The sequence below is a fragment of the Protopterus annectens genome, chromosome 14.part0 (genome assembly GCF_019279795.1).
Source record: "Protopterus annectens isolate FY-2018-M chromosome 14.part0, PAN1.0, whole genome shotgun sequence".
Taxonomy (NCBI): Eukaryota; Metazoa; Chordata; order Ceratodontiformes; family Protopteridae; genus Protopterus; species Protopterus annectens.
The window spans coordinates 841,816,628-841,830,559 of NC_056748.1; the positions used below are offsets into that span (position 1 = coordinate 841,816,628).

Here is a 13,932-nt window from a genome sequence, read left to right on the forward strand (position 1 = left end):
GAAAAAGGGATCCCCAACGAGGTACCTTAGCTTTCGAAGACTTCAGGTTTGAAACTCGAAAAACGAAAATTTCAGTTAGCGGCCGACTGGCACTTGTGAACTGCTTTGGGCTCCCGCACAGCAAGAAAGACTATGCAATGGCGTTAGCTACATGTTTTATACCCCTGACGTCATGGAGGAGGCAAAAGCATCTGACGCAGAAATCCCAAGACTCTGGTATTCAGGCCGACTGACTGCTACCTGCAGGTAGATGAACCCAAATGTGATGACTGCAATAGTGAAACACGAAGAATACCTGAATGCTCCAGAAAGAACATCAACATGAGATAAATGAGGAAACACATAACCAGCAAATCAGGGAAGCATCTGGGGTGGGGGGGGGGTGCGATACTGCAACATAAAAAAAGAGAAGGCCCTCTATGGTTATGGTAAGATTTTACACAACTAACTGTACTACACCCTTCTACTCATACACCACAGTACTCAAAACATTAGGGAGAAAACCAAAGCTCACGCAGGAGGAGGACTGGGTGGAGGGGCAGTAGCACTGTCTACAAACCCTTGCAGAACAGCACTTGCAAAACCAGCTCTAGACCTGAAAATGCCATCCAACTTGTAGTGTTCTATGAAAGTGTGTACAGAAGACCAGGTAGCTGCTTCTGATATAAAGGAAGTGTCCAGACCTTTGAAGAAAGCACCTGAAGGGGACACAGCTCTAGTGGAATGAGGCCTTTACTGGGGATGCAAGAGTTTTCCCATGAAACACACAGCAAAAGGAAATGGTATTAGAAAGCAGAACAGAAATAGTCTGCTTGAAAACAGGCATGCCCAGGGCCCTAAGGTGATAGAAAATGAAAAGGTGATCAGATTTCCTAATATGCTTGGTTTTGTGTAAATAAAATTTGAGTCTATGCACATCGAAGGTATGTAAAATCCTCACTACAGGATTGTGGAGATGGAAAAAAGGTGGGAACAATAATGGATTTGTGTAAGTCACAACTCAATCACCACCTTGGGCATAAAGGAGGGGTTGGCATGAAAGGAAACCCTATCCCTGTAGAAAACAGTAAAAGGAGAAGAAGCCATAAGTGCCTGGAGTTCTGATACCCTTCTGACTTAAGTGATGGCCACAAGAACAACTGTTTTCCCAAAGTGCAATGCTGAAGAGAAGAAGAAATTGCTGGTTTGAAAGGGGCCAAAATAAGTTTCTCTAGAACAAAATTTAGATCCCAAGGAGGGACTGGTTTCTTTGGTGGTCTGATATGAAGGACGTTTTTCAGAAAAAGTTTAGTTTCCAACTTTGAAGCAAAGGGAGGAACCAAAGGCAAAGATTGCGGATAGATGAGCTTTTACTGAGGAGTAAGACAATCCACTAACAATTCACACATTTAAGACGGACCCAGTGGAACATCCACCAACAGTGGTTGTAGGTCTTTAGAAAGACAACAGATGAAAAATCTTCTCCATTTTGAAATACAGGATTTCCTAGTATTGGGTTTTCTGGCCTCCTTCAAGACTTGCAGCACACCCTCAGAGAAAAGGTGTCTGAAAGGAATCATCCAGGCTTGAGATCTGTGGATGTATTAGAGACCCCTTATCCTGTGGGTAATGCTATACTGTAGTAACCCCCCCTGGCCAGTCTGGGCAGAAGTTGGTGAATTCTAAATGACTGACATGACAAACGGCCTTGATGTCATATGCAAATTAGGCATGACTGACTGCCATGCCGATTTGACAGTAAAATCAAGCATACATTGGTGTTTGACACATACAGAAATAACCCCTGTACATGAAGTATTTTACATGCTAAGTTTGTAACTTATCCTTCTTGGGGAAGTGTGTGCGTGTGTTGGCTATTAAAAAATATGAATTATGTTGGATATTAAAAAATATGCCTCAGATATTCCAATTAACCTATAATTTTTTTTTTTCGGGGGGGGGGGGGGAGTGGGGGGGTGTGTTAGTACAAAATATGCATCTGACATTCCTGACCTACATTTCATACTATACTATAGGTATTGTTATGGACTTTTAATGTGTCTTCTGATAAGTGGCAATATTTGTATATAGTTATGCCTGCCACGTCTTCTCTCAATAAAATGTGATAATTAAGTACCAAGTTTTTTCCAGTGCTTTTGTTTTTTTAAACACATTTTGAGTTACATTTGTATAATTAAACCTGTAAAATATCAAAATCCAGAATCCATGTAGTCAGCAAGATAAAACGCTATTGTATACTGTCCTGAGTGTTTTTGCATTTTTTTCTTCTTCCCACACTAGGAAAATGGTTGTGTGTTATTATGCAACTTTTTTTTTTTTTTTTTTAAATCTTTTAATGAACACACCTCTGCATACTAATTCTGTAGTGCGTTCAGTTAAATGTGAAGGCATAAGTAAATTGCTTTAGAGTGCCTTTGTCTTTTTTTTTTCTTTTCTCATGCACAAGAAAAATGCCAAACGAGTCTTACACTTCAAAGCTTTTTTTTTTTTAAAACTTTTAATAAATATTGAAAGATGGTTTCCAATTTTGCATTTAGTCAAATCGGACAATATTTCAGTACACCAAATGAATACTGATGTGGCCCCATGCGACCATCACCATGAATATTCAATCGGTATTCCTGCATGTCACATGGGGTTGGGTAGTGGGTGGGATTTAAGTGGTACTTGCTACTGCGCATCTGGGGGTTATACGGTACAACATCATTGCCCTGAGTAGGTTCACTCTGTCAGGTAACGTGTGATGATTGTCCTTTATTAAATGCAGAGTGAAGGGGAACCAATGCTGCCCATGGCCAAAAGGGAGTCCCCAAACAAGATTTCTGGTTCTTCCTGTTGGATCCTCAGCAGGACTTTATGCATTCCCCCTTTCGTCTTCTCCAAAGAGAAACATCGCCTTCCAAGAGAAAGATAAGTCATTCACCTTCCATGTCCGAGAAATGGGCACTGTGGCACAAAACTTTGGGAAGTTCTCTGTTCATAGGGGAGGTAAGAGATATACTTGAGGCATACCCCACCGTTGGACAATGTCCAAAGAACACATCCCTGTGTAACATCCACTCGTTGGACTGAGTCATGGACCGGCTCACATGTCTGCCGCAACATTCTGAATAAAAAGAATGTAAACTGCCTGAAGGGTTAGCTGACACTGAGTAGCCAACTCCCAAGCTTGGACAGCCAGTCAGCAAAGGAGAGGAGACTTGGTCCCTCCCTGCTTGCTGACATACCAAAAGACTGTGGTGTTCTGTGAACAAGTCACGGAGAAGAGGAGGTTTGAAAATTTGCAAAGCAAAAATAAGAGTGCACTCATCTCTCTTTATATATTTGTGTATTCCCTACTTTGGGAAGGAGACCACATATCTTGAACCTTCCTGGATGACAGGGTTGCTCCCCATCCCAAGTCCAAAGCATCGGTGAACAGCTCCTGAGTTGGAAGGGGTGGTTTTAAGGGTATGCCTGGATTCGAGGTAACCCACTGAATCAACCAGTCCAGTTCTTTTTTCAAAGAAGGGAATCACAGAAAGGGAATCACAAACTCCAATGGGTGAGCATGTTGCATCCATACTGACCTGAGGTACCACTGGAATTTCCTCATATGCAGCTTGCCTAGAGATACGCATGGGGATAGTGGATGCCATAAAGCCCAAAAGGTGTAGAAACCCCCTGGCAGTCAGGGACTCAAGAAGGAGCGCCTGGAAGTAGGCAGTGAAAGAGAACCTTCTGGGGCGGTAAAAATGCCAACATCCTGTCTGTATTCTGCATCCTAGAAAAACATGGTCCTGCAAAGGAACAAGGGTAGATTTTTAATAGAGAAACCTAGACTTTTCAGCAGACACCCCATCAAAGTACAGTTTTGTACCTACCATAAATGTAGATGTTCGAAGATCCACATTGCTGCAGTCCTTACACTTGGGTAGTCCGCTGTCCTCGGTCGGCCCGAATATCAAAGTATTAGGCTGACGTCGGTCAAGGCGCTTAAGACTGACATCAGGACGTCAGGGTACAAATGCGCATGACCGACGTCATATCCTCAGTCTTTTCTTGCCCCAGATGTCAGAAGACCCTAAAAAGAAAGGTCCAAACCAAAAGACAGCAAAAAACAACCAACCACCCTTGCACTAATCATATGTACAATATATACAATATCCACAATATTCACAACCCAAACCACACAACCGCCTCTAACTACAGAGGGAAGGAGGGAGTAAATTGGACTGCAGCAATGTGGATCTTGAACATCTACATTTATGGTAGGTACAAAACTGTACTATGTTCTTCATCTCACATTGCTGCAGTCCTTACACTTGGGTAGAATCCCAAAGCAGAGGTAAGGGAGGATGGCAAAACTATAAAGCAGTAGGAGCTGCCAAAATGCCCTGTAAAATTGCAGTGGCAAAACCAGCCCTAGATTTAGAGTAAAGTGGAAGGTGGTAATGCTTAGAGAAAGTATGCACTGAACTCCAAGTAGCTGCCTCCAAAATATCTTTAGTTGCCACCCCCCTTAAAAAAGCTGTAGAAGTGGCAATAGCCCTAGTGGAATGAGGCCTAATCCCAGCTGGAATCTCCTTACCATGATGGGAATAACAGAAAGCAATACAAAACCCAATCCACTTAGAAATAGTTTGTTTTGACACATGCTTGCCCTGAGAACCCAAAGCAAATGAAACAAATAACTGCTGAGACTGCCTAAACCCTTTAGTTCTGCTCAAATAATATCGCAACTGCCTGTGTATATCCAAAGTGTGCAAAATCTTTTCCCCTTTATTTTGGGGGTTTGCATAAAAAGTAGGCAAATGAATAGTTTGGTTTAAAGCCACACTAGAAACCACTTTAGGCATAAAGGAAGGATTAGTAAAAGATACCCTATCCTTATGGAAAATTAAGAAAGGCTCAACCGCCATAAGGGCCTGTAATTCAGAAACCCTTCTCGCAGAGGTAATGGCCAACAAAAAAGCAGTCTTCCATGATAAATATTTCAACTCTGCTGTTGCTGCAGGCTCAAAAGGTTGTAGAGTGAGTTTCTCCAACACAAAATTGAGATCCCAAGCAGGAGTAGGAGCTCTACGTGGGGGTCTTATATTCTTTGCTCCTCTAAGGAATTGCTTAAACAAAGGATGAGAAAACAATGGTGGGTCACAGTCATAGTGAGCAGAAATTGCTGCAGCATGAACCTTAATAGAAGAGAAGGACAAACCTTTGTCCAGTAACTCAGTAAGATATTGAAGAGCCACACTTAAATTAGGCTTAGAAACATCAAATTCCTTTGCTGTACTCCAAAATAAAAATCTCTTCCATTTATCTGCGTACACTTTCCTTGTACTAGGCCTTCTGGCCTCCAAAATAACATTCAAAACTTGCTGTGGAAGCTGAAACCCTCCAGGGTTTAAAACAGAATATGCCAGGCTGTTAGGTGAAGAGAGTGAAGTTTGACATTGAGCAAATGACTGTTCTCCTGAGACAGCAGGTGCGGAATCGAAGGCAAAGGCCATGGAGGCTCCCGTACCAGACTTTTCAGTAATGGGTACCAGTGCTGTCGAGGCCAATCTGGAGCTATTAAAATCATCTTTGGCTTGTCCTGTCTGACCTTCAGGAGTACCTTTGGGAGGAGAGGCAGAGGTGGAAAGGCATACACATGAAGATTGCTCCAATTGAATGAAAGAGCATCCACTTTCCAAGCTGTGGGATGAAACCTTTTTGTGCAAAACTTTGGCAGCTGGTAGTTTAGTGGAGAAGCGAAGAGATCTATGTCTGGAGTTCCCCATAACACTGTCAATTTCTGAAATACATGAGGATCCAATTTCCACTCGTGGGGATCCATAATTTGTCTGCTCAACACATCTGCTAAGGAGTTCTGTGCTCGGCAGAAACCTTGCCTGAAGATTTAGCTGTAAACTGAGAGCAGTCTCCCACAAAATCATTGCTTGTCTGCATAGAGGATAAGAATGTGTTCCCCCTTGCTTGTTGATGTAACACATGACAGTTGTGTTGTCTGTTAGAACCAACACCTGCCCTGGAAGAAGTAAATCCTTGAAAGCTATTAATGCAAATTGGACTGCTAACATCTCCTTCAAGTTGATATGTAGATGCTGAAGTCTGGCAGGCCACGTGTCTTGTACCCACTTTCCATTTAGATGAGCTTCCCAAGCTTTGTCTGAGGCATCTGTCGTTAGAATCTGACTCGCCTCTGGCCGGGTCACAGAGAGTCCCTTGTTTAGGTGACATTCCTGAGCCCACCACAAAAATTCCTTTTGAATGCAAGGTATTATCTGAATGACAGTGTCCATATCTTGGCAGTGCTGCGTCCACACATTTTTGAGATACCATTGTAGCTTCCTCATATGCAGTTTGGCATTGGGAAGCACCAGAATACAAGATGCCATGAACCCCAAGGCTTGAAGGACTGTCCTTGCAGTCAGCCTGGACTGATGAGACAATTGATGGAAGTAAAGAGAAAGATTCTTTTGTTTGTCCGGGGTCAAAAAGGCCATCTGGGATGCTGTATTCAGTCTCACACCCAGAACGCACATGTCCTGAGAGGGTACTAGACTGGACTTTACTCCGGTCACAGAATACCCCAGGCATCTTAGCACTGCTATCACATATTGTAAATGATGAAGAAGTTCGTCCTTTCCTTGGGCCAGAATCAGGCAATCGTCCAAATAAGGATAGATCTGTATTCCTCTTAGCCTGAAGAAAGCTATCACTGGAGCCAGAACCTTCGTGAACACCCTGGGCGCAGTAGATAAGCCAAAGGGCAATGCAGAGAACTGATAATGAGAAGTCCCAGCCCGAAAACGCAGATACTTCCTGCAACTTAGCCTGATAGGAACATGAAGGTAAGCCTCCTTGAGATCCAGAGTCACCATCCAGTGATCTTTGCCCAGCAGAGGTAAAAGCTGTTGTAACGTCAACATTTTGAACTTGGGAATGTCCAGATAAGTGTTGAGGATAGATAAATCCAAAATTGGTCTCCACGTGTTCCCCTTCTTTGGTACTAGGAACAGGCGAGAATAAAATCCTAGGCCCACTTCTGGCAGAGGGACCGGTTGTATGGCCCCTATTTGAAGCAGCAGAGCAATTTGTTTGTGAGCTTCTAGGTCTTTGCTGAGGAGGAACGTCCGGCATGCCTTTGAAAGGAGGCAAGGTATGGAAATAAAACCTGTAACCTTGGTGTATGATATCCAATACCCATCTGTCTTGGGTAATCGAACTCCAATTTTCCTTGAAGAGTGCCAACCTTCCTCCCAAAGGTGCTGCCAGGCAAGAAGGATCTGGCAGCTGAAAAGGTAGGTCATTGGGCCTGTTTACGAAAGGACTGGCCCCTGCCCTCACCCGAAGTTTGTGCAGGTGAACTCCCTGTTCTAGGTCTGAAGGAGCTCTGAGCTCTTCCCCTACCACGTCTAGATCTACCCCTAGACTGTGAATCATAAGAAGGGTACGTCCACCCCTTAGCAGGCCAATTCCTACTAAACTTCGGAGGCTGAACTTGCAAAAAATCTTTAACAGCCTGCATAGACTTAGCCTTGTCTTCCATTTTCTTCAAGACTGACTCCACAGGTGAACCAAACACATCAGACTGTAAAGGAGCATCCAAAATCCTTGTCTTAACATGGTCAGATAAATTCTGATCCCTCAGCCAGGCGTGCCTGCGAAGAACTGACCCAGTGGCAGCCACCCTAGACGAGGCCTGAACAGCATCAAAACCACATTGTAAAGAATGCTTACCCACCTGTTCAGAGACATGTACCAAATCTTGTAATTCTTTACACTCAATGCCTTCCGCCAGAGCATCTACCTTAGACTTCAATTGAGAAAGAAGATAGTTTTGATATTTCAACATGTGAAACGGGCAATTCAAAGCCCTCATAGCTAAGGTGGAAGAAGTATAGACTTTCTTTCCCCATCTAGCCAAAGCTCTGGCCTCTTTATCTGGAGGAACCGGATTTTTTACAACAGAGGCCTTGACACCCTTAGGTCCCTGACTAACAGTTTCTGGGTCCGCCCTAGGACTCTTATAAAGATATTTATGAGCCTCAGGCACCCTGTAATACCTATCCGGTTTAACAGGAGCAGGAGGCAAAGAATCAGGATTAAGTGAAGCCTCTGCAAACACATCTTCCACAACATCCAGAACAGGTGGTATAGCCAAAGGCCTATGCTGGGGTAAAAGCAAAAATTCCCTAAGCCTTTTCCTGGAATCAGAGAAGTCCTGACCTTCCCACTTAAAATGTTCCCTCATGGAATGAAGAGTCTCTGAAAAAGAAAAATCCTCTGGAGGAGAAGCAGAAGGAGTCGAATCATCTGCATCAGAATCAGAATAAGGAGAGTACTCCTGCAAGTCTTCAGCCGAAGACTCTGAAACATCCGAAGCCTGCTCAAAACTCCCCAACTCTGGTTCCACCCTAGGCCTCTTATCAGGAGGGGGCAAAGAACCTCTAATCAAAGTAATTAAATCTTCTGCCATTTTAAGCATGTGCTTCTTGGGCACAGACCCTGCAGAACCAGGAGAAACACCAACAGAAGCTAAACCTGGCCTGCCTCTGGGAGAAGCCTTGGAAACAGAAGGAGAGGGCCTAACCACCCTAGGAAGGGAGGGGAGTACAGTAACCTGAGAAGCCCCTTCAGCCTGACCTGCCTCCTGAGAGGCCACATCCTGCAATATCAAAGTCTCCCCCTGGGACTCCAGAGAAGCCTCCGGTGGAACCAACGGTTCCACTGACGCCTCTAAAGAACCGGCGTCCGGTACGGACGACTCTTCTTGCCTGGGTTTAGCTGCTTTGTCTTTGCGCTTCTTCGAAGAAGCGGCGCCGGAGCATCCGACGGCATATTGTAATTGCACCGCTTCAAGACCAACCTGGCACAATCTAACCTTCGCTTAATAGTGCGCTTATTGAACCTAGCACAAAAGCGACACCCAACAACTTCGTGCTCAGGCCCCAAACAAGGAATACACAAAGTATGATAGTCCCTATGCGGTATCTGTTTCCCACAAGAAATACAGTTATTCACTTTTTCTGACATCCGGTAAACCACTGAGGCAAGAAAAAACTAAAATATTCCCCAACGGGGTACTTAGCCAACTTTGACTCGGTCTGAAACTCCGAATTCGAAAAATTTCAGAACGCCGAACGGCACTTGCAACGCTGCTTCTGCATCGGACCATGCGGCAAAAAAGACTGAGGATATGACGTCGGTCATGCTCTTTTGTACCCTGACGTCCTGATGTCAGTCTTAAGCGCCTTGACCGACGTCAGCCTAATACTTTGATATTCGGGCCGACCGAGGACAGCGGACTACCCAAGTGTAAGGACTGCAGCAATGTGAGATGAAGAACATCAGTAGATTCTCTTGAAGAGTGAGCCTGGAGAAGATCTTCCAGGTACAGGAAAATCTCAGTGCCCATTAGTCTGCAAAAAGCTGTGACAGGAGCTAATCATTTTGTGGAGACCTTTGGAGCCGAATACAGTCCAAATGGCAAGGCAGACAACTGAAAATGTGAGGAAGCAATATCAAAAAGTGTAGAAATTTCCTGAACAGAGGATGAAGAGGAATGTAGAGGCAGGGTCTATGTTAAATAAACGAACGATCAATGTAGAGTACAACATACTTGAAACATTATGATCGTAAGTTCAAAACCTCAAACCCGTAAAAGCCTGAAACAAAATCAAAATATTTAGTTTGTCCCACACTTTCCCTACACTAACATATAAAAGACACACATACAACCAAAGCAGACAAACACCTACACATTCATTATTCAAACACTAACACACCTACACAAACACACCCACTTTTAAAATAAAGTGGGGGGCTTCTCCCCCCACACCCCCCTAACTAAACATACTACCTCTGAGATCACTGTACATTGGGGAAAAGGCAATTTCCCGGTAATCACAACAAGCGATTACCGGGAAGTTGCCCTTAGCCCAATGTACAGCGATCTTGGAATTGGTATATTAAACTAAGCAGCCTGTGAAGTAGCCATTCTGAACAATGTAGCGTGTCTACGTCACACGCTACACTGACTTGGATGGCCGACCAAAACATTTCCGAACTCCAAATTTCTGCATTTGGAGTGTCCGATTAAATGAACAAGCGATCAAACGTTGTCGAGTATGTTGTACTCGACATTTTTATCATTCGTTCATTTAACATAGACCCTAGAGGTAAGCATCCTTGATGTCCAGAAGCACCATGCAGGCCTGAGGGGAAGCAGAGTGCTCAAGGACAGCATGCGAAAGGTGGGAACATTCAAGAAAGTGTTTAGATGTGACAAATCTAGGATGGGCCACCAAGGACCATCTTTCCTGGGAACCAGAAATATCTTGCGTAAAATCCTTTTCCTATTTGGGATGGTGGAACCTCCTGAATGATACCCCGAGAAAAAAGGCTGAGAATGACTTAGGGAACAAATTCCAACTGTTCTTTTTGGGGTTGTGGAATACCCCCTCAAGGAAGGTGGAGCCTAACACCATGAAGTATCCCTGGACAATAAATAAAAGGACCCAAGAGTCCTGGGTGATTTGTTTCCAAGCAGGGAGAAACAGTGAAAGACACAAGGAAAGAGGGGTCTGGCTGCAAACTGGCTGGTTGTCACAAACCACCTGGCTTGCTCAGAAAGGGCCGTTTCTGAGCAGCAGAAGAAGAACAGGACTTGGCAGACTACTGCTTTCTACCATCTTTTTTACCCCTGGAAGGCGGAGATCTGGATGGTTTCCTTACAAAAAGAGCTTTAGAGGGATAGTTTCTCTGGAATCTGGGAGCTGCTGACACAAAAATGTATTTGAGATCTTGAAGCGCGTTTCTTGTAAGGACTTAAAATGTTCTGCAGCAGAAGACTCAAAGCCTTGAAGTCAAGGGGGGGCTTCTATAATTTTAGCCTTTATGTCATCAGGTAAGGGCTGTAGTCTCAACCCAGAGTACCTCCTAAGGACAGACCCTAAACCAGCAACTTTGGAAGATGTCTCCAGCATACCGCAGCTACACTTACTTGAATGGCATGTAACTTGAGCAGAAGAGCTCAGAATCTACGATAACATACTTAGCAGGCGAGTCTGGAAACTCCGAAATTAGCTTAATGACATCAGAGAGAAAGGCTAAAGAATATTTGACTATATGGGTCTGGTAATTTATGGCTCTAAAGGCCAAAGTGGCTGATGTATAGGCTTTCTTCCCTAACCTCTCCATAACTTTACTCTCCTTGTCTAAGGAGAGAAGGGAAGTGGAAGGCAGCAACTTAAAGACCTTTTCAGTAGACACAAAAATTGTTGCTGGGTCTGCAGAGAAGCAATTAAACAGGAATTTGCAATCCTCAGGTACCTTGTAAAACCTGTCTAGCCTTTCAAGTGCAAGAGGTTGGGAGTATGGACGCTTGCAGGCTGTAGAAAAGATATCCAAAAAGGCTGGCAGCACAGGAGAAACTGCAGATAGAGATGGGGATCCCATATGTAGAACGTCGTATCTTTTTTGAATTTCTGACACCTGCGAGCAATCCAATGTAAAGCATTCCCTCACTAACTATGGTTTTCCCAAAGGCAATACCCTACCCCCTGGAGAATCTGTGCTATCCGATTCCTCTTCAGGGAAGTACATCCTAAAAGATAAAATTTGGGCAGAGTATGCCAACAATTCATCCCCAGATGACTCATCAGATGAATCCAAATCTAATCCTCTTCTGTGGAGGAACGGGAGAAAAGGAAGGAAAGAAGGAAGAGAGACCCCCAGTAGATGGTCTCAGGACCATAAGGACATTAAAGAGCCCTTGTGAGAAGGCAAGACAATCCACAGACTGTTCTTGGGGAAACAGGAGAAGAAAGCTTAGTTTTCCGCTTCTTCTTGTGTGGAACATCCATGCGGTGGAAGTAGGAGGGACCAGATGAACGCCTGTACTCTAATATTGCTTGGGACATCTTGATGAACAAGGATTTGAGTAATGCCATGTGGGCCTTCAGAAACAATGAGCCAGGGTTCCCACTATGTCCATAGTGGACATCTGCATACCCCCCCCCCCCCCCGAGGACATGGTAGTAGGATCCTTCACAGCGGTACCCGAAGAATCACCTACTGACTCAAACGGTCTCTGGGCCAACATGGGTCTCAGGAGAGATGCCTGGAATTGGAGGAGCAGCAAGTAACTCTGGCCTAGATTTATTGGCCTTAACTGGCTCATTGGAAGAGCCCGCCGTACCTTCCAAGGTGTAGAGTGCCAGGTGCTTAAGGCACTGGTTCTCTAAACACAGATTCAAGGAAGCTAGATGACTGTGCAGGGTCTTGGGGACAAAGACCTTGGAAATCATAAAAGAGATATGGTCATGGTTAGGGCCTAGGCAAAAAAGACACAGATTGCGTAAATCTTTATGTAGAATTTGCCTTACTGACACCGACATGTAACCTCAACCATAAAAATAGCACACAAAAACAGTAAGAAGAAACCCCCAATGAGGCACTTATCTGGATTGGAAGCTGCAACTTCATTGACAAGCAAACTGGAGAAGATGCTCTGACAGGCAGCAGAAATGTTCTAGGGCTTGGTACGTCCTGACATCTGCTTTACACCCTTCACTTTATGACCGACACTGGACTAGTTCTATGTGCAATGTCACACACACATTGGCTTTAGGTTTTTGTATACTGGCCAGACATTCAAGTCAGCCAGCGGCAGACTTTCTCATGTTATGACTACTGCAAAATATGAATAGAAGGGACAGCACACAAGGTTCCACTTAAGGCTATCTTTACCTTTAGGTCCTTCTGTGCATACTATGCCAGATATCACCACATCTCAGTAGCTGCTATGAAGACTAACTGATGATCCAGAGTTCCCGGCTTTCTTTTACACCTATAATAATTCAGCTTTCCTGATGCATTAATTTCGCACAAGTGTCCCCTTTCTCACCTTTACTTTTGTCTTTTTCCCTAAACTATTTCTAGTTCTATCACATCTGCTCATCATTACTTCTCCTAAGCTTTATATTCAGTCTCAAGAATTTCTATCTTGCATTCTTCCTTTTCACACATTTCTTACAACCTTGTCTTTTCTCTTTGTAGAGGTATTCAGTGGTTCTCCCACAACCTTTTAACCTACTCCATTTGGGTGGACTCTCTTCTCCACAAAAATTATGGCTTGAATTTTAAAACTCACTATTTGCAATGTGGTACCACTAATTTATACATTTATATTTTATATTGATATATATATTTGTTGATTTATATATTGTAATGCACTTAGCAGCTTTTCCCCAATCTTACAGCATTCTACACTCCCTACAAAGTCTGTTTCACTCAGTTCCTCAGAAGCATTTCACAGACCTCATCAACAGTTTAATTTCAATTGTTTCTATTTTTTTCTTCTGTACAAATTTCCATCAGTCTGTTGTGCACATCCATGCATGAAGATTTTCATTTTATTGGGGGGGGGGGCTATGGAATGCTTGTCTGTTATTCTTTATTACTTTAGATACCACTCACCTGGGCTAGCAGGCATAAAGGACTAAGGCAAGCACCTTCTTTATTTCGAGATCTTCAGGGTGCCACTGCAGTCATGACTTTGAGGCATGATTCCAGAATTTATGTTATCTTCACATGCTGCCTCTGTTCCAAGTTTGTCTGCCTGCTCCTCTGCGTGCATCAAGAAACCTGAAAATAAATGTCCGTTAATGTCAATTACATCACTTCACAATTTAGTATGTGCATAATTAAAAAATTGGGCTACAGAACTATATATCCTGCCCAGAAAACAAGAATGCACTCCCTTTTCATTAATTTCCTTTCTTTAATACCTGGTCTTCCTCAGAAGCCAGTAATAACAAAAACTGGTCTGCCCAAATGCCAGAATGAGTAAGCTGACAAACCACTCATTCCTACCTCCTCCAGCATCTAGAGATACGAGTGTCAATCCATACCGGCTCAAAATCAGGTTTCATCCCTCTGCTT

The 13,932-nt window shown here is 43.7% G+C and overlaps 1 protein-coding gene across 1 annotated transcript in view; it reads right to left on the bottom strand.

Annotated features, from left to right (window-relative positions):
* WAPL (WAPL cohesin release factor) overlaps nt 1–13,637 on the bottom strand; it is a 3,318,690-nt gene extending 3,305,053 nt beyond the window's left edge. The window contains exon 1 of the mRNA XM_044056596.1: nt 13,468–13,637. The gene's annotated coding sequence lies outside the window, so the exon portion shown is untranslated. The remainder of the gene's footprint in view (nt 1–13,467) is intronic.
* Nucleotides 13,638–13,932: the final 295 nt, after the last annotated feature.